The sequence below is a fragment of the Mauremys mutica genome, chromosome 7 (assembly GCF_020497125.1).
Source record: "Mauremys mutica isolate MM-2020 ecotype Southern chromosome 7, ASM2049712v1, whole genome shotgun sequence".
Lineage (NCBI taxonomy): Eukaryota > Metazoa > Chordata > Testudines > Geoemydidae > Mauremys > Mauremys mutica.
The window spans coordinates 102111802-102132901 of NC_059078.1; the positions used below are offsets into that span (position 1 = coordinate 102111802).

At 44.8% G+C, this 21100-nt stretch overlaps 2 long non-coding RNA genes across 2 annotated transcripts in view; both read right to left on the reverse strand.

The window, feature by feature from the left end:
• LOC123373684 overlaps nt 1-9968 on the reverse strand; it is a 36131-nt gene extending 26163 nt beyond the window's left edge. Inside the window, exon 1 of the long non-coding RNA XR_006580829.1 lies at nt 9914-9968. This is a non-coding gene — a long non-coding RNA (uncharacterized LOC123373684). The remainder of the gene's footprint in view (nt 1-9913) is intronic.
• Nucleotides 9969-17565: 7597 nt separating this feature from the next.
• Nucleotides 17566-21100, reverse strand: part of LOC123373683 — a 96750-nt gene continuing 93215 nt past the window's right edge. Inside the window, exon 4 of the long non-coding RNA XR_006580828.1 lies at nt 17566-17808. This is a non-coding gene — a long non-coding RNA (uncharacterized LOC123373683). The remainder of the gene's footprint in view (nt 17809-21100) is intronic.

Below are 21100 nucleotides of genomic sequence, written 5' to 3' on the forward strand. Positions count from 1 at the left end.
TAAGAGTCCTATGGATAGAGTACTTGGAGCTAGGGTTAGGGTTCCTATGGGTAGGGTTCCATACCATAAGATTAGAGTTCTTATGGGAAGGGCACTTGGAGCTAGGGTTTGGGTTCCTATGGATAGGACACATGGAGCCTGGGTTAGCGTTCCCCACCATAAGGTTTGGGCTCCTATGAGTAGGCCACTCGGAGCTAGGTTTAGGGTTGGGGTTCCCATGTGTAGGACTCTTGGAACTAGGATTAGTGTTTCTACAGAAAAGGCAGTTGGAACTAGGGTAAGGGATCCTAAGATAGGGCTTCCTGCTCTAGGGTTTGGGTTCCGAGGGTTGGATTCCTATGGGGAGGTCTCCCTGCCCTAGGGTCAGGGTTTCTATGTTTAGGGCTCCCCTCCCTAGCATTAAGGTTTCCATGGGTAGGGCACTTGGAGCTAGCATTAGGGTCCCCATGGGTAGGGGTCCCTGCCATAGATTTAGTATTCCTGTGGGCAGGGTACTTCAAGCTAGGGTTAGTGTTCCTCTGGGTAAGGCTCCCTATACTAGGGTTAGGGTTTCTATGGGCACGGCCCTTCGAGTTACAGTTAGGTTTCCTATGGGTAGGGTACTTGGAGCTAGGATTAGGGTTCCTATTGTTTGGGCTCTCTATGAGCACTCTCTATTGTTAGTGCCCTATGAGTAGGGCACTTGGAGCTAGGGTTAGGATTCCTATGGGTACAGTTTGGGCCAACACAGAACTTTCCAGATGGAAGAATATGAAAAATAGCACCTAGGAAAATATTGAACTCTCCAGGGCATTAGTAAAAAATACTAAACTCTCCCCATATAGGAAGCACTGTCCTGTGGCTAAGACCCACAAGTGAGTATCATGTTGGGGTTCATTTTCTGGCTCTGTCCTGTGCTCACATCAAGATTTTGGACATGCCAATTAACTTCACTGGTCTACAGATTCCCCATCTGTTAAATGGAGATAATAGCATGATTCTTCTTTTGTTAATGTTTATAAAATGCTTTGAGGTCTTCACAGAAGGGGCTAGAGAAGTTCAAAGTATTATTTATAATAATTCCCAAAATAGCTTACCTTTAAATAGATGGCATAAACAAACTACAGGCTGGAATGTGAGAGGGACAAGGTAGGTGTCATGATCAGGACATGGGCAGTCTGACTAGTGGCCAGAGCAGGAGTCAGGCCAGGTCAGACACCAGGAGGTCAGAGTCCAAGACAGGCCAGAGGGCAAAACCAAGAGTCAGGCAAGATCAGGTTACCAGGAGATCACAGTCAGGCAGTGGGAGCAGATTTTGCAGGTCAGGCAGCCCTAAATACAGAGAACCAAGTTGCATGGACAACTTCCTGTTATGTGCTTGGTTTAAATAGAAACTGGGAAACAATCGCGACCTCCAGTTTTCTGCCAATCAGCTCCCAGGACTGTAGTCCTCTTCCACTGTTCAGCTTCTATTCTGACACCCATTACCAGGTCACTGGGTGTGAGATTAGCACTTACTAGCCCCTAAGAATCCCATGCACCGGCGTTCAAGGCCTACAGTCCCTGAAAGTAGGTGAGGTAATATCTTTTATTGTACCAACCTCTGTTGGTGGAAGGCGCAAGCTTTCAAACCTCACAGAGTTCTTCTTCAGGTTTGGGGAAAGAAACCAGTGTCTCCCACAACATGTGTTAACCCCTTCTGATTAATAATCCGTCCATACTTGTATTTAGCTCTGACACTCTATTTTTCTTTTTCAGACTTGAAGCAAAGCTCTGTGAAACTCAATAGCTTGTACCTTCCACCAATACCACCTCTGCAAACAGGATGGAATGGGATGTTCATAAAGACTTTATTACCATAATTCTGGGTTGCCCTTCAGAAATTGCCCATGCCTTTAATGCTCATGAGTAATGCTGCCATCCCAGGCTGCCGTCAATAAAACCTTTATAACACCCTATGCTGTCATATATTCTCTCTGTGTTTGCATACACATAAATGAATCATTTCCCTTTCCTCCCTCCCAATTCAATGACTGCCGCTTTTGGGGGGAGGTGGAATATAGCAGCTATTTAATAGCATACAGCAAGATACAGAATTAACATTACAAGAGGGAAATGATTCTTTTTTAATAGAATGTTTCACAAAATGTTAGGAGAAGGAATTACAGAAGTACAAGTTGCATTCAGTTTCTTAACATGAACTTCATTGTTGCATCTCAGATTGGGCTGGTAAGCTGGGCTTTGAAATACTGCATTTGTTCCCCCCAAAACACACACTATTGTTCCAAAAATGACTTTGAAAGATTTTAGTCAACAAAAGTTCAAAATATGAACTTGGGCATGAAGTTCTCTGGATTCTGAGGCCTCAACACATTACCCAGCCTTCAGTTATATGCTACCTACATCTAGAATTATGGATTTGAATGTCCTCATAAGAGTTCAGCAGGGTCAGGCTGCGATAAACCCAGGGTCCTGCGGGGTGTAGTGTTCAGATATGTCCAGAGTGGGTGGGAGTGAGCCTCCGCACCTGGCTAGACAGACCCATGCTAGCAGGGCTCAAGCTAGCAAGCTAAAAATAGTAGTGTGGATGTTGTGGCTTGAACAGCATTTTGGGTTTTCAGGCCCATCCGACCCCCTGGCTCTGAACATGGGTGGTTAGTCCGAGTCTTCACTGGAGCCACAATGCTAGCATGCTAGCTCAAGTTCTCCTAGTACGTCTGTCTACCCAGGCTGGGAGGCTTGCAGTGTAAACATACTGTTAGTGACTCAGAGCCAGGCAGTGTAAGCTATCCAGGGCCCTGTGCTAGGGTGGTGCTGAGCCATACCAGCCCATAGGGAGCTCCAGGAGGGATTGTACCTTTTTGATGCCAAGGAGAAGTGTAAATGCTGAACCATTCTTCAGGGCAGAGTAGTATATCCCTGACCACCTCTGCTGGCTAGAGCAATAGGGCGTTTGCACTCTCAAGGGTACTAGGAAGGGCTCTTAAGTGCAGGGACCATGACTGTCTCACACTATAGGGGAGGTGTAAAGAGAGGAAGTTCCTTGCCCCTTGCTCTTCCTTGCACACTATTACAAAGATCAGGCACAACTCTGGTGAAACTGCTCCTTCTGAATCAGCTACTGGTGTCCAAGCATAGGTGGTTGCTTTCTTTTGGATCATACTTAAAGGCCTGATGATTTGCAGGGATTACAGAGCCTATCTGCTAACATAGGGGTATTCACTCTTATGTCTTGCCTGAAGTACATTTGGGCAACTAGATAATATGTCTTATTTTTGTCTGGTACTGTTGCTAAGTGGTGTTTAATGGCTGTTGCCTTCCACCCGCATGGGTCTTTATTTCACTGAGGGATAAAATAATTTCTGACTAATTTAAAATAGGTTTTCACAGACTGTGGAGCTTTTCAGGATCCTTGGGTTAAAGTTGCTTTACAAATGTCACATATTGCTCTGAAATAAATAGTCCACCAGATGCTGAACCAAATCATATACACTACACCACAGTGGAGGTCCTTAAACACTTGCCAGTTTTAATCCAAGGTAAACAAATATAGTTAACTCATCATATCAGTACTCTTCAGTTGTACTTCCTTATACTCACAGTAGGAAATAACATGATTCCTGCACATTGAAGTGATCAAACTGCTAGTCTTTTTTCTCTACTGGTAAGGCAACTAGCAAGTCTCTAAGACCCATCACTGCATCAGAACTCTGGGAAATACATCACTGATCTGTTATCGGAAAAATGAACTCTGATCTTCTCCTTAGACCCAAGACTTTAGAATTTCAGTGCAAGTGGATCTGTTTGTCCTGGTACAGTATGAGAAACTATCACCAGCTGTTGCAGAGAAACAAGACTGCATTGTGACAGACACTTGCGGATCAATACGCTGAATTACAACAACAAAACGTAAGAAGCAGTTAAACAAAGAATTATTTCCATCCACGGCTTCTGGCAAAATCATAACTCAATTGTGTTTTATGAGGTCACAAGAAACCCTCCAAAGGAATATTCGCATGAGTGTCACAGCAGCCTATCATTTATTATTCCACTATGAGTGACTTGGCTGTGTACAAATGTCACATCCTCATCAAGAAGAACAACTCGATGGTCCAATAAAAGATATTACCTCACCCACCTTATCGCTCTAAGATGATGGGGCCAACACTGCATATATCTTCATCAAAATCTGTCTTCTGGAATTACTTACTATTAACTTGAGTGTTTTTACCCCTTTCACTAGAAGGGAAAATAAGTTTTCAGTGGGAAAAAATAGCTTTTTGGTCTTGTAATCATAATTTGCACATTGTCACTGGGAGGGAGCTAAAAGCAAGAGCTACAATTCACTTCATGTTGTTTTGAGTGGAATATTAACCAGTGCTTACCAGAGGCAACTGTCCAAATGCAGACCTGTCCAAATGCAGACCATCTGACCTGATTTAGCTGTCGTATATCCATCACAGATACTTTATAGGCATCTAGCACCACATCATTTTAGCAAGAGAGGGGTGTTTTGTGGGTCTCAGGAGAAGAAATAGAGGAAACCATAAACTGAAAATATAGTTCAACCCACAGCATTTGTTTTTATAAATGCTTCTGCTTGTACTCCACTAGTGAGTATAGTACATTAGCATTTGTCCAGGTGAGAGAATAGATGGCATAGATGGTATAAAAGATAGATGGGGAAAAGGAACAAGACATAGAAAGGAAAAATACAATGATAGACATAGTTTCAGTGTCTGCTTTACCTCCATTCTACAGATATCTCATTCTTCAGGAAATGGGATGCAGCACGGGGCAAAGGCATTCACTTCAGTGGGCTTTGGACCAGGCCCCTAATTTTTTCATTTCCTCTGCAAGCCTGGGATAGGTAAAAGAGGCCTGTTACCTTTGCTATGGTAGGCCTCACCAGCAAAGCTGATTAGGCTCCCCATAGAGGGATATTTAATCTCTAGGTTTCCCCCTCCCAGCTCCCGTATTCTTCTGTAATCTGGTATTCAAACATGTTGCATAATAAGCAGCCTCCCTATCCCCCAGGCGCTTTGGGTTCATCCTGATAAAGCATTGTTATATTTCCTCATTGTAAAAAAAAATCTGTTTTGGAATAATGAGTTGGTGGGAAATGCCTTTATTATAGTCAAAGGTTTCTAAAAAAAATTATTTTAGAGTTGAGCAGAAGCATGAGAAATTTCAACTTTTGAGATTTTTAATTCCCCCAAAACATAATCTACAAGCATCTGAAGGGAAGTGTCTTATAAGGGAATTAGCAGCTCTCACTGTAGCATTGTTAGAGCAACAATAATAATCATCAAATTAAACATAAAAATCCAATATCAGACAATCTTTCCAAATCATCACTGGGTATGGTACTGCACTAGTTTTGTTCACTTATGCCAAAAAGCCACTAGAGGGCTGTGTTACATCTATCAATTCAGATGAAACTTTGTCAAGCAAACAGGCCCTGTTCCCAAAAACACTCGGCCATCATGTGCCTTTGCACTCAGGCTACGCAAATTTTTGTAATAACCTTGTGGTTATTATAGATCCTATGACACTTTTGGCAAAAGTTGGGGGCATACAGAGCCATGTAGAATTTTCCTGAGGGAACTTATAACTGGTAGTGTCGCCACCTATCCAGGTTTTCCCAGCATTATTCCTTTTTTTTTTTTTGAGGTAGCTGCCCTGGGAAATCAATGAGAGTGCTCAGTGCACACTACCAGCTGTCAAGTTTTATGGGCTCAGGATCATTCCAGATATCCTTATAGACTAACAGACGTTTTGCAGCATGAGCTTTCGTGGGTGAATACCCACTTCTTCGGATGCAAGCAGTGGAAATTTCCAGGGGCAGGTGTATATATAAGCAAGCAAGAAGCAAGCTAGAGATAACGAGGTTAGATCAATCAGGGAGGATGAGGCCCTGTTCCAGCAGCTGAGGTGAGAAAACCAAGGGAGGAGAAACTGGTTCTGTAATTGGCAAGCCATTCACAGTCTTTGTTTAGTCCTGAGCTGATGGTGTTAAATTTGCAGATGAACTGGAGCTCAGCAGTTTCTCTTTGAAGTCTGGTCCTAAAGTTTTTTTGCTGTAGGATGGCCACCTTAAGATCTCTGTTATTGTGTGGCCAGGGAGGTTGAAGTGTTCTCCTACAGGTTTTTGTATATTGCCATTCCTAATGTCTGATTTGTGTCCATTTATCCTTTTCCTTAGAGACTGTCCAGTTTGGCCGATGTACATAGCAGAGGGGCATTGCTGGCATATGATGGCATATATTACATTGGTGGACGTGCAGGTGAATGAACCGGTGATGGTGTGGCTGATCTGGTTAGGTCCTATGATGGTGTCGCTGGTGTAGATATGTGGGCAGAGTTGGCATCGAGGTTTGTTGCATGGGTTAGTTCCTGAGCTAGAGTTACTATAGTGCGGTGTGCAGTTGCTGGTGAGAATATGCTTCAGGTTGGCAGGTTGTCTGTGGGCGAGGACTGGCCTGCCACCCAAGGCCTGTGAAAGTGTGGGATCATTGTCCAGGATGGGTTGTAGATCCCTGATGATGCGTTGGAGGGGTTTGAGCTGGGGACTGTATGTGATGGCCAGTGGAGTCCTGTTGGTTTCTTTCTTGGGTTTGTCTTGCAGTAGGAGGCTTCTGGGTACACATCTGGCTCTGTTGATCTGTTTCCTTATTTCCTCGTGTGGGTACTGTAGTCTTGAGAATGCTTGGTGGAGATTTTCTAGGTGTTGGTCTCTGTCTGCGGGGTTAGAGCAGATACGGTTGTACCTCAGTGCTTGGCTGTAGACAATGGATCTTGTGTTGTGCCCGGGATGGAAGCTGGAGGCATGAAGGTAGGCACAGCGGTCGGTAAGTTTTCGGTATAGGGTGGTGTTAATGTGACCACCACTTATTTGCACCGTGGTGTCTAGGAAGTGGACCACCCGTGTAGATAGGTCCAGGCTGAGGTTGATGGAGGGGTGGAAGCTGTTGAAATCATGGTGGAATATTTCCAGAGTCTCCTTCCCATGGGTCCAGATGATGAAGATGTCATCAATGTAGCGTAGGTAGAGAAGGGGCGTGAGTGGACGGGAGCTGAGGAAGCGTTGTTCCAGGTCGGCCATAAAAATATTGGCATATTGTGGGGCCATGCGGGTGCCCATAGCGGTGCCACTGATCTGGAGATATATATTGTCATTAAATTTGAAATAGTTGTGTGTGAGGATAAAGGCACAGAGCTCAGCAACCAGTTGTGCTGTGGCATCATCAGGGATACTGTTCCTGACAGGTGCCACAGGATTCTTTGCTACTTCTACAGAACCAGACTAACACGGCTACCCCTCTGATTCCAGATATCCTTTTTTTTTTTGTACCTCAGAGATAGCAACCCTAATAATCTGGGGAAATGCCCCTAACTTGGTTTCTTCCCAATTTGAAATACAGGCCATATTTACCAAAGTTTGGAGGGAAACCATACAAAACTCAGTCATTCTGCATGGTTTCAGATTGCTACAAGGCAAAACACAGCAGTTTGGCCTCTTTCTCTTTGGACTTTGAAGCTTGTATTACAGCTGGTTGAAAAAAAATTGAATTTTTTTGACAAAAAGCATGGATAAGTGAAAAAATCCTCCCAGTTTCTGGACCAGCTCTAGCTTGTCTGTACTTGAAACGGAAAGCAAGGAACACCACAGAGCAAGAATGGGATTTTCAGGGATCTTTTACAAACACACTGCTGAATTGCACACAGGTCCAGTGGTAACACTGGTATGGTGTCCTGGCCAATTTGCTTCTTAGGTAATTGCGTTCTGCCTCCCTAATTCCCTCCCAATTTCAATTGGATATTTTATTCCTCAATTTACCCTAATCTGCTGTGCCTTCTACTCCATAAGTGGTTCATTTTAGGAATAGGTAATGTAATCCCTTCACCGTGACTGCAAGAAGATCTTACAGACATGTTGCCATATGTTTGGAAGTGCAGTGCTCCCCATTTTCCCTGAAACAGTGGTCACATTCCCAAAGGCCCAGCCACCCTGTGTGGAGTGCAGTTTGTACCCACAATTCATTCACAGGTGCAAATCAGAGTATTTGTGCTTTAGTTACACAGTTGTGGTGCAAATCAGGCAGTTAGAGGTAGAAGTACTTTGATTTGCACCTGCAATTCATATCTACAGGTTCAAAATCCAAGAACAAAACTTGCAAACACAAACGCCACTGCAATCAGAGAGCTAGGCCAGTTTTGGAAAATGTTAGCTCTGTGAAAAATCTAGTCTAGCATTTGTAGTTTAATTATCCCTGCAGTGAGTGTTTCTAGCTACAGCCACTACAGACATTTTTCTGTTAGGTTCATGGTTTGATACACATTGACATATGCAGCTTATTTCTGCAGTACATACTTTTTTGTGCCTTTTAGCCTTTTCTGTACATTGTTATTACAAGGGGTGCCATGCTCGGAATCTCACAGAAGGCTTTTATAATTGTTAATGATTGAAATGTATTAGTGCATTAGACACTGCAGCCAAATTAACACGGTCTCTTCATTCTCTCCTCTGGCTCTTTTTCATTCACCACTGCATGCAGGGCCGGCTCTAGGTTTTTCGCTGCCCCAAGCAAAAAAAAATTTGGCTGCCCCCCCCCCCGTCCCAGCCCTGGGCTCCCCTCCATACCCCCGTGCTGCCCCAGCCCTGGGCTTGCTCTCCCCCCCCCACACCCCCTGCCGCCCCAGCGCTGGGCTCTCCCCCCCCCCCCCACCTGAACTCTCCTTCCGTCGCAGCCCAGGGTCACTGGTAACTCACTCCCAGGGTGGGTCATTCAGCAGGAATTTTGTACGTGCACAAAACACAGACAGGATTGGTTCCCATATGGTTACAAAGCTGCATTAAAGTGGAACAATTTTCAGCTTGTGTGATTGGAGGATATCTGGATGCATATTATGAGACTGTCCACCATAAATGAGGAAAAGTTGAGGTGCCTTTATTATTCTTTTGTTCCACTCTTTCTTTCTATGGGGAATTTGCCAATGCAATATCACTGTCTTCCTTTTAAACAAACAAACAAACAAACAAACAAACAAACAAACGAACAAACAAAAAAGCAATGGCTGTTGAAAATAGCAATTCCAATCCTAATAACCACTGGGAAGCATTTCTTGCTCAATTTTATCCTACAAAAATTTTTCTACAGCAAGTTACAGTGGATCAGTATATTTGATTTGGGAGAAATGAAGTAACAGCTGCCCAAACTGAGCTTGAGCTCTCCTGAATTTTGAGGTGTTCAAATCTGGAAGGCAGGTGCTGGATGTGTGTTTGGGGGTGGGGGCTGTGGGCTCCACAGGGGAGCACGGCAGCATATATGCAGCAGCGTGTCTGGGTCTGAGTGGCACGGTAAGGGGGCTGGGGGGTTGGAGAAGGGGTAGAGGGTTCCGGGGGGGGAAGTCAAGGGACAGGGAGCAGGGGGGCGTTGGATGGGGCGGAGGTTCGGGGGGGCAGTCAGGGGCAGGGAGAAGGGCGGGTTAGATGGGTCAGGGGTTTGGGGGGGCAGTCAGGGGACAGGCAGTGGTTGGATAGGCATGGGAGTCCCAGGGGTTTGTCAGGGGACAGATAGGAGGTGGGGTCCTAGGGGGAAGTTGTGGGGGGGTCTCAGGAGAGGGCAGTTGGGGACAAGAAGGGAGGCTTAGATAGGGGGTGGGGCCCCAAGGGGCAGTTAGGGGCAGGGGTCCCGGGAGGGGGCAATCAGGGGACAAGGACCAGCGGCACTTAGATAGGGAGTGGGGTCCTGGGGGGCAGTTAGGGGCAGGAGTCGTGGGAGGGGGTGATCAGGGGACAGGGAGCGGGGGGGGAGTTGGATGGGTTGAGGTTTCTGTGGGGGGCAGTCGGAGGGAGTGGATGGTGGCAGGGTGGGGCTTCCCTCCCCATGGAGTGCCCTGTTTTTTTAATGTTAAAATATGGTCTCCTTACCATTCACAGCACTCACAGCACGCTGCTGCATGAGGTCCCCCTCCTGCCTTTCCAGTTGGTAGTGGCCAAGGAATGCTGGGAAATGTAGTTCTTCCCTGCTCCAGGGCTGGCTCTGTAGGCAGGGAGCTAACCAAGGAACTACAGCTCTCAGAGCCCCCTGTTGGTTCTCAGCTCCCATGCTAGATCCCTGCCACCCCTGCAAATGGGCTGCCCCAAGCAGGTGCTTGCTTTGCTGGTGCCTAGAGCCGCCCCTGACTGCATGCTGTGCAAACCAGCAGCATCTGGCCCTAGATCATCACCCACTGCAAGGAAGATCCTCTGTGGCATAGAGCTAGCACAGAGGCTCTTAACATCAGCCCCACTCCCTGCTCTCAGCATAGCAGGGTAAGGTCCTGTGGTCAGAGCAAAGGGAGCAATGCATGGCCTGGAGGCCACGGCTGCAGGTTTAGCCTCTGGGGGTGGCTTTACATGTGGTGTAAATTTAACAGCCTTTAGGTTCTAACATCTGCCAGGGGACTGTCCCTGCACACCATGGGCCCAGGATTAAGGGGAGTGCAATGGTGAGCTTTCCTCCTTCCTGACTTGCACCGTGCGCAGCTAGGCTGTACAGCAGGATCTGACCCTCTGTCTTTATTTCTTTGAGATCCCATCCTAGGTTATAGATGTGGCCCTTTTCCCTCTCTCATGTCTCCTTCGCTCCTTTCTCCTACTCATCCTCATCTCTCCCCCTCTATTTCACATTCTCCTTCCCATCCCTCCTCTACACTCTTTCACCCATGTGTTCCCAGATCTTGAGCTGGCAGCTGGCATTCGTGGCTTCATGTTTCACACTTCCTGCCATGCTATGTGCCAGAAACACCACACCATCCTTGGTCCTGCGTGCCTGAGTTGCTGAGGGCTGCTTCCCTCTGCAGTCCAAAGAGCTGACTGCAAAGGCAGGCTGAGGGAAAGGCAGGCTGAGGAGGCCCTAAAACAACTTCAGCATGGTAGCTCAGAAACCAGCCTCAGATTCCCCTCGGCCCTGCTCAAGCAGGGGGGAGAGTTAATCTCATGATAGGGTGAAGAAAAGTTAAAGGAGTCACATGTTCCCCTAACACACAGTCCCCCCAATGGCACAGGGAGTACAGACAATGACTTCATTCAGTGCTAGCTGTGCAGTATTACAGCAGCATGACTGTGCTCCTATAACAACCAATTCAATACCCTTATGACTCAGGTATTCTCCTATCTGGGCTCACAGCAGTCTGTTATTCATCTAGCTTGGAAACTGACTTGCTTCAGTGACGAATTCCCTTTCACAGTTATTTTAGCTGCTTAGGATGTATGAAAATCCAGACAAAGGCATGTCATGTGGCCTCCCTCAGATGTTGTGGATGGATGCCAATCAGAAACACTCAACAGCTTTGAAAAAGCATTGATGGTAGGTGCCTTAAAGTGCAATAAGGACATTGACTGTAGGCCGCAGATTAAGACAGATAACAAGCTGCCGGAAGAGGACAGTTGGCTATTACTAAAAGGTTTTACATGCCCAGAACTTTTTTCAAATTGCTGGGGGAGATGACAGTACCCTAGATGGGGGAGAAGTGAGAACATAGCTGTGCTCTGATTACAGGACAAGAGGCTATTAGGAAAAACTTTTTCACTAGGAGGGTGGTGAAGCACTGGAATGGGTTACCTAGGGAGGTGGTGGAATCTCCTTCCTTAGAGGTTTTTAAGGTCAGGCTTGACAAAACCCTGGCTGGGATGATTTAGTTGGGGATTGGTCCTGCTTTGAGCAGGGGGTTGGACTAGATGACCTCCTGAGGTCCCTTCCAACCCTGATATTCTATGATGGAATTTGGGAATACATTTAATGAAGAACACCATTATTTAAAATCTCCAGGGCCTATTACACACCACATTAATTCAAATCAATGGGAGCTGGATTGTTTAGAGCTGCTGAAGAAAAAAAAAATCAGACCCTAAGAGTCCTGGGGCCCTGTTGTTTCCTCCCAAATATAAAGTTTATGGGAGAAAAAAAAGAATGAATGTTTCTTTGCAGCTATACAAAAACGCAGGCACCAGATGCTAAAGGGGACTGACTTGCTGGCCCTGAAGTGTGCCAAGGGTTTAAGGTGGCTGTCAGTCACCACAAAGAATACAGGAGTAGTGTGGAGTGCAGTCCTGCTGCAACTCCTCTTCGGGGATCTGCAGCAGCCTGTGGATCTCTGGGGTACCTATCTGTGCAAGCACATAACTGCCCTGCCAGACTATCTCTGGGCAACCAAAATCACGATGAGTAGAAAGCTCTGTGTAACTCATGCTTCTACACCCAGCATGAATTTCTACCTATATTGTCGTGTTTTCCTAGGGGATAATGCTGCACAGAGAGGTCATGCTCTGACTGCTCTTTCCTTGCCTGGGCAAGTCCCACCCATGGAATCCCAACTTCATGGAAGGAAGGGGAGGGACAAAGTGGGGTTTCATCGGTTTTTGAATGCAGATTAATTTATACATGACTTACAGCATGTTAAGCCCAACAAACATACTGTATGTGCCACTCTCTAGTTCTAGTCTTACAGCACTGCAGGAACCCAGTGATGATGGAAATTGAGATTTACTGAAACTTAATGGAGTCCCATTATTTGACTGTCTAACACGTGGTGGAGATCTAATATTGAACGGCACCAGGCTGTAGTTCATTTCTGCAGTGTGGGATCTAGTAATAAAAACTCATCTAAATCTGTACTTCATATGGCTAGACTCTGTCCTTACTTATACACCAGTAGTGTAAGCAAAACCAAGGCCAAGCACACTCTGACTATTCCCAGCTAGCATATGGGCCCTAGGGGACCATACCCAGCTGGCACGGTTTAGAACAGCTCTCACACTGCTCTAAACTGCAACTGGCTCATTCACTGGCCCCCTCCTCTGCTGTGCCAAGCGCATTCAGGATGCAGTAGAAAATTTAGTCCATGCTCTATAAAATAAATAAAGAATTAAAACAACTTATGTCATGCACACAAAATCGCAATATCAGAGTGTGCTTGAAAAACTCTAATCTCCTGCTCCATAAGAACATATGTGCTCATTTCCAGGGAGCTCCTATGCATTTTACTTGAGAAAAGAAAGCTGTATGTTATTAATCATACATTTTAGGTTTCTTTATAATCCAAGAATGAGACAAAGTCAATACAAAGGGGGTGTGGTGCAGGTGTTTAGTATAGGTGACTATTTATTAGGACACAGATTCACCTCAAAATATATCTTGAGCAAAGGTGCTTTTGTTTAAGCTATGTGGAAACAACTGAATAGCAACATAGGAACTGCCAGACTGGATCAGACCTGAGGATCATCCAGTCCAGGATCCTGTCTTTGGCAGTGGCCAGCACCAGACGCTTCAGAGGCAGGTTCCAGAACTACATAGGAAGGAGCTGTGGGATGCTCTGTCTCATTATGATGGGATTATTCAATTTGTTAATTAAAAAAAAAGAGTAGCAATTGAATCATCACGAGCCAGATTTTGTTTCACTCATGTTATCTGAAAAGTACAAAGTACATTTTTAAAGAAAGACGCTTATCAACATATTATGGGCACTCGCCTAACTGCCAGCTGCAACCTGTATTTGGCTGCTAAGAACAAACTCTCCAAACTCAGACCCTCCCATGCATCAATACATTTCTTTTATTTATAGTTAGCAAATGTTTGCAGCAGAAATAAAGGAACAGAGTTTGCAGAGATAAAGAAAGTGACTCATACTACAACAAATTTTCCTGCATATCTTCAAGGTGAACTGCAAAGGAAAAATATACCATTTACTTCTCCTTTAGGAAATATAAAGGCATCCTCAGAATGGTTTCTTTTAATCTTCTGCTCCAACCGTCTTGCAAACTGCTCCGCTCTGCCAGCCGCTTAGCGATATATCTTCAGGCTCCCCCACTAGTTAACACAGCACTCAGTGATCTCAGCTCAGTAATTTTAGCTCTTTTAGTGATTTCAGCTTGTAGTAGGGGAGCCTCAGTGCTGGTGCACCATTGGCTCAAAGTGAATTCAGCTCAGCAGCCTCTAGCTAGACTCCTAATGGAATCAAAGTTAGCTCTGCTATTCAACAGTGGAAAGTGGAGGAGGCGATGCAATTGGTGTTCCAAGCCCTCAAAAAGGGGCCCATACCATCAGGTACACATACCTCCCCCAACCTCTCTCAATTCACTGGGTTTTGGAACCCATGTCCCTTGTCTAGCGAGTGCTACTTAGTTGATGGTGAGACCCTCTGTCATAAAACAGTTTCATAGTCCTTCATTCACATAATCAGGGTAACAACACTTTATTCCTCCTGCCCCAATAACAGAGAAATTGCGGATCCCACAGCTGTCAAAGTGACCATTTTGGGCTGCCGTGGGCTCATACTAGGTGGGGTGGGTGTGTCGATGCAAACAAGATCAGCCCCTGAAGTTCTTTTCCACACCTACCATAATTCACCACCAGATGTCAGGGTAGAGCTCATCCTGACTCTGCTTACACACACCATCCCCTTACATGGCCCCTGGGGAAAAGGGACCTGGGCAGGACATCCATAGGCCTGATAATCCCTGGCTGCTGAAATGACCTCACAGCACCTCTAATTTAAACATTCAGGATATACTGAATTAAACCAGGGGCTGGACCAGCCTCCAGATGGTTTTGAGATAATGGGAATGCAAAGGTGACATTAATGTTCCTGGGTCCTACACTGAGTACAGCTTAGCCAGAGCAGCACATCTGGGATGTGAATTCCTCTTAACGACAAAGAATTTAAAAAAGAGGAGGAGAGGGGCTGCCATCACAATAAAGTAATCTAATTAAGCTAAAGAAGTCCATGCAATTGATGATGATGTAGATCCTGATGAGGCTAAAGCTGTTTGGATAATTCTTTGAACAGTTTGTTTCTTTAGAACAGATGACATATTTGATAGTCAATGGACTGCTTGTGTATCTGGTATTTTATATGCCGAGATGCAACGTGAGCACTCTTTCATCTTGGCTTTGAATCCCGAGGAATCCCGCCCCCACACACATTTGCCACTATAGTGTTTTAGAAAATAAGAATGGACATACTGGATCAGATCAATGGTCCATCTAGCCCAGTATCCTGTCTTCTGAGAGTGGCTGGTGCCAGATTCTTCACTGGAAATGAACAGAACAGGGCAATTATTGAGTGATCCATCTCCTGTCATCCAAGCCCAGCTTCTGGCAGTCAGAGATTTAAGGACACCCAGAGCATGGGGTATCATTCCTGATCATCCTGGCTAAGAGTCATTGATGTATCTATCCTCCATGAACTTAACTAATTCTTTTTTGATCCCTGTTATAGTTTTGACCTTCACAACATCCCCTAGCAAAAAGAGTTCCACAGGTTGACTGTGCACTGGGTAAAGTAGTACTTCCTTATGTTTGTTTTAAACCTGCTGTCTATTAATTTCATTGGGTGACCCTTGGTTTTTGTATTGTGTGATGTGTAAATAATGCTTCTCTATTGACCCCTGCTTCTTCTGTTACATGAAGGGGTAAATAATGCTTCCTTATTCACTTTCTCCACACCATTCATGATTTTATAGACCTCTATGATATTCCGTTTTAGTTGTCTCTCCTCAAATGGAAGCTGTTCCATACCTGTATTCATTTTTGTTCCTTTCTCTGTGCCTTTTCCAGTTCTAAGATGTCTTTTTTGAGATGGTGTGACCAGAACTCTATACGGTATTGAAGGTGTGGGCATACCATGGATTTATATAGTGGCATCATATTATTTTCTGTCTTATTATCTATCCCTTTCCTAACAGTTCCTAACATGCTGTTAACTTCTTTGACTGCCACTGCACATTGTGGATAGCTCTCTGAGAACATTTGCTCAATGAATCCAAGGTCTCTTCCTTGAGTGTTAGCAGCTAATTTAAACCCCATCATTTTAGTGGACTTCTTGCTGAATTCTCTTTTTCTTGGAAGTTTCTAATGTTTCTAACACCTGTAACACTTTCCTGCTTTACTTTACTATAGGATTGGAAATGTATTTAAATTTATAAAAATTTAACAGAAAAATGGTGAAAAGTACTTGCTATTTCTAAAAATACAGCATGATGTAATTTCATTATTCCCATTATGTAATCTAGCAGGATAGATTATGCTGAGGAATAGTTCCATTTTATCGACAGCTGCTGACTTTCCCAAAGTTCCTCCATTTTCTCATGAAAGCTGAGATATAAGGTGCAAGGGCCATGAGGTATATAGTGTCCTTTACCATTGATAGGAATAGTAATCATGTGGTCAAACTCCCCTCATGCAATGCTTTCAAAATATCTCTCTGAAAATCTAAGAAATCTTGTAATCAGTTATGACTGGTATTGTCAGTATTCTGTATTTAACTGAAATTGTCCTTGTATTAAAGGAAGACTGAACGTTTGCAGCTAACAGTCCATGAGACGAGTGCGGGAAGTTTGGGTTCTGTGAATCACACTCAAGGGAACATAACCACTTGCTGAGAAACAGGCCAAATCTTCTGATCCAATATTTTCCAGTTCTCCAAAACATTTTGATTTGTTCTCTTAATAGAAAAGATAGTCAAGACAGCAGCACTTCAGCCTGACTATTACTCCAAATGTACACCACATCCTGTACTCAGACGATGTTCCTGTGCTGCCGCCTACACAATGAAATGGGAAGACAGTCAACATGTGCATACGGCCCTATGTGCACTGCTCCTTTGGGTGTGTTCCAACTGTAGCAAAGTGGGTAAGATGCTACTTGAGGGTGTTCCCAGAGCAATGACAGTGTGCTCTTCCCGCTGACTGGCTATTGCACAAGAGAGTGCCTCAGGCCTGATTCACCCCACACCAGTTCTTCATATAAAGTCTTAGCAGACAGTTTACACTTTCAGCCAATGCAATGATTACTTCTCCTCCCGCACCTCCTGCCCCCATCCAACAGAGCATCCAACAGAGCAATGACATTTTGTTTCCCGGGAACTCTCCTTAGGTGAATCTCATCTGCCAAGAATTTGTATTTTGGATTTTAATTTTTGAGTGTACAACAGCCCTTACTTGGGCAAAGTTGATGGACTTCAACTGGAGTTGTGCCTTAGGAAGAACTGAATGAAGAACTGAGGTTACACGTACAGGTTTAAAAGAGATAGTGTTATGGGAGCAGAGTCTCAGCTGGTGTAAATTGGCTAGCTCTATTGAAGTCAATGCAAGTCCCCAGACTTCTGCAGAGCACTGAAGTCAATTGATCTATGCTGATTTACACTAACTAAATATCTCACCAATTGTATTTTGAAAAGGTGGATAATTTTGGTCCAGGGAAAAGGAACAAAGAACTCCAGCTCACTGATGCTGTTAGCTGGCTGCCTGAAAGGTGATGCTCAGAGGTCAAGAGGGATAAATAGATGCAGGGGTGGGGAAACCCTCAACTCCATCTTTTCCTGCCTGTTACTTATCCTGTTATTACAACAAACAGCACAATATAGCAGGGACTGCAAATCACCTTCTTCATATTCCTCTCTGTGTACTGACTGGGAAGGGATTTTTGTGTGTCATAGTGGAGTTACTGCAGCAACTGAAAGCAGTGATACTTGTCCTCCCACGATACAACAGTGTATGCAGAACACCCACTCATACCACCCAGATGTGAGATTCAGATCCGTTATGTCTTACTTTCTCCATGAGCAGTGCCACTGGCTGTCCAAACAAACGGCAAGCGGAAGGGCAAGTGCTGCTGTTGCTTCTGTAGAAGACGGGCGACATGAATTTACAAGAGTTTGCACTGGCAGCAAGGGAAGGACTGGTCGATCACATTCTCAATTAACTGCACAGCGTTCAAATAAGAGGAAGGGTGGGGTGTTCTGCTCATTTGTTTACTTGCTGTTCAACTCAGCTTGCTTCAGATCCTATTGAAAATTTAAAAAAAAGAAAGAAATGAATGGATTTGTGAGGGTTACATAGCAAGTACCCAATTCCCCTGCCTGAGGTCCCATATGTTCACGTGCTTTATTTACTAATTACAGCACAGATAAGTCAGCAAGGGGAGCTCAACTGTGTCATTCCTATTAGAGTATTGGATAACTTTGTTTTACCATTTTAAAACTCTCTTTGAAGAAATACTTTGCAGGCAAATTAAGGGCATATTTCTGCAAGATGCTGAGTGTCCCTGGGGAATGAGGCAGCTCAGCACCTCTTAAGACCAGGCCTTACATTTTCCCCTTCTCTAAGGGCTTGGCTACACTTACGGTTTGCAGCGCTGGTAGTTTGCAGCGCTGGTCATCCAGCTGTGTAGGAGCAGCGCTGGTGTGTGGCCACACTCACAGCTACCAGCGCTGGTGTGTGGCCACATTTGCAGCATTTCCAGCGCTGTTGGGAGTGATGCATTATGGGCAGCTATCCCAGCATTCAAGTGGCCGCAACGTGCTTTTCAAAAGAGGGGGGTGGAGTGGGCTCTAGTGTGACAGGGAGCGGGGGGAGAGAGAGAGTGGATTTTTGGAGCCAACACTGTGTGTTAGCTTCCTGACTTGAAAAATCAGAACATTTTTCCGACCCCTTAGTCTTAACTCTTAATTGCAAACAGCCTGCAGGCAACAGGACTCCCCACTGTTTCCCTGCCTGCCTCTATTTGATTGTTTACAGCCAGGTACAGATGATCACAGCAAACAGGAGCTTTGTTTGTTTTTTAGATAGCAGCAGCGGCAACGGAGGAGCTCCACAGAGCTCGTTCACAACAGGGAGGAGGATCTCATTTGATTGTTCACAGATTGATCACAGCAAACAGGAGCTGATAAACAGCTCCGGTAGAAACGGAGCTCGGAGCTCCGGAGGTTCACAACAAAACAAAGAGAGGCTGCATAACAAAACAAAGGGAGTAATTTAGTTAAAAGCATTCTGGGATATCTCCTTATTCCCTGGAGGCCAATAAAAGCGCTGGTGTGTGTCCACACTTGATGAGCAGCGCTGGATCACCAGCGCTGCAATCGCTACACCCCAACCCGGCCAGGTGTACAGCCAGCGCTGCAGCCAGGGAGTTGCAGCGCTGGATGTGCCTTGCAGGTGTGGACGGTTACTAATTGCAGCGCTGGAAAACCTCTACCAGCGCTGCAACTTGCAAGTGTAGCCAAGCCCAAAGAGACTGAATGACATAAAAATGTAACACAATGTAATGGACTTGCACTTCGACATTTATATGTGTTGCAAGGCTGCCTGTAACTGCAGCCCACTTAAATCTCTCAGTAAAATAGTAAAATAAGGTTTGAACCTTTCCTTTTTCAAATCATGACATTTGCAAACAATTGACATTTTTACTGCATAAGTCTAATTCAACAATTAGATGGCTTGCTTGCCTCTGCACTGAGAGCACATTGTACTGTATGTGAACTAGGGAACTTTCGCTTGCCTTTTATTATCAATTGCAATTGCGTAGCCTAACAGTTGTTCCTGTCTTGTATTCTTCACTTTTAATCAGTAACCTCTCCGTTGGGGTTTTTTTTTTTTTTAATGTTGCAGCTTTTCTCTCATACCCTGTGTCCATTTATTCTTTTGCGTAGAGAATGTGCCAGCAATGCCCCTCTGCCATGTACATTGGCCAAACCGGACAGTCTCTACGCAAAAGAATAAATGGACACAAATCTGACATCAGGAATCATAACATTCAAAAACCAGTGGGAGAACACTTCAACCTCTCTAACCACTCAGTGACAGACTTGAAGGTGGCAATTTTGCAACAAAAAAACTTCAAAAACAGACTCCAAAGAGAAACTGCTGAACTCGAATTAATATGCAAATTAGATACAATTAACACTGGCCTAAACAGAGACTGGGAATGGTTGGGTCATTACACTAATTGAATCTATTTCCCTATGTTAAGTTCTCCTCACACCTTCTATGGGCCATCTTAATTATCACTTCAAAAAGTTTTTTTTCCTCCTGCTGATGATAGCTCATCTCAATTGATTAGACTTTTCCTGTTGTTATGCATACTTCCACCTTTTCATGTTCTCTGTATGTATAAATATCTCCTGTCTGTGTGTTCCATTCTATGCATCTAAAGAAGTGAGCTGTAGCTCACGAAAGCTCATGTTAAAATAAATTTGTTAGTCTTTAAGGTGCCACAAGTACTCCTGTTCTTTTTGCGGATACAGACTAACACGGCTGCTACTCTGAAACCTGTGATGAGAACACACGTCTGGCCGTGATTTTGAAAGTGTCCTCAACCCTGCTTACACATTCAGACCTCCAATTTTGGGTGTTCATGTTTTCTGACATATCTAATCTCAGCGCTGTGTGTGAAAATAGCACGTGTATGCACACTGATCTTGTTATTCTGAATATTTTGGCACCCAAAATGTTCATGTCCAATGTCATCAACATGAAAAATTATAAGCACAGATTTAAAGGCCTTTTTGATAATCTGCCTTGATAAGGTTCTGCTTTCTAAAGTCGCTTATTCTGTGCAAAGTTAATGACCAGCCAGACTGAATGCTTTTCTAATGCCTAAGCCCAAACAGCAGGTGTGGGTGGCCTCAAGGTAATATTTACCAACATTCAGACTGTAGGAAAATAGCTTTATTTGAGCATGAGGGAGCAAGGGAGGGAGTCTTAGAGCTTGTTTACACTACAGACAATACAGTTGCGACTCTAGGTTAACCTAAATTTTAGATGCAGACCAGCCCTATCTCTGGCTTTTCATGAGGCTTCCCACCATCCAGGAATATTCAAGAACAAAAATCAGTGTTCCCTAACTCCTGAGAATTGTACAACTGGATCAGCCTAATGCTAATTAACATCATTGCATTTTCTTAAGCAAATGCCTTTGAAAACCAGTTTCGCTTACCCACACTGCCCCCTGGGAACCAGGTGGGATGGATTCTATCGTGACAAAATTCCTCCTCTACCTTGGTGAGTCCTGTGCTTATTGGCGGATTTGCTCACCTCAGTGATCTTCCCCTCTGGTGGAACCCACAGTCTGGGTCAACTCCTCCTGTGTCTGATCAGGAGTTGGGAGGTTTGGGGGGAACCCAGGCCCACCCTCTACTCCGGGTTCCAGCCCAGGGCCCTGTGGACTGCAGCTGTCTAGAGTGCCTCCTGTAACAGCTGCATGACAGCTACAACTCCCTGGGCTACTTCCCCATGGCCTCCTCCAAACACCTTCTTTATCCTCACCACAAGACCTTCCTCCTGGTGTCTGATAATGCT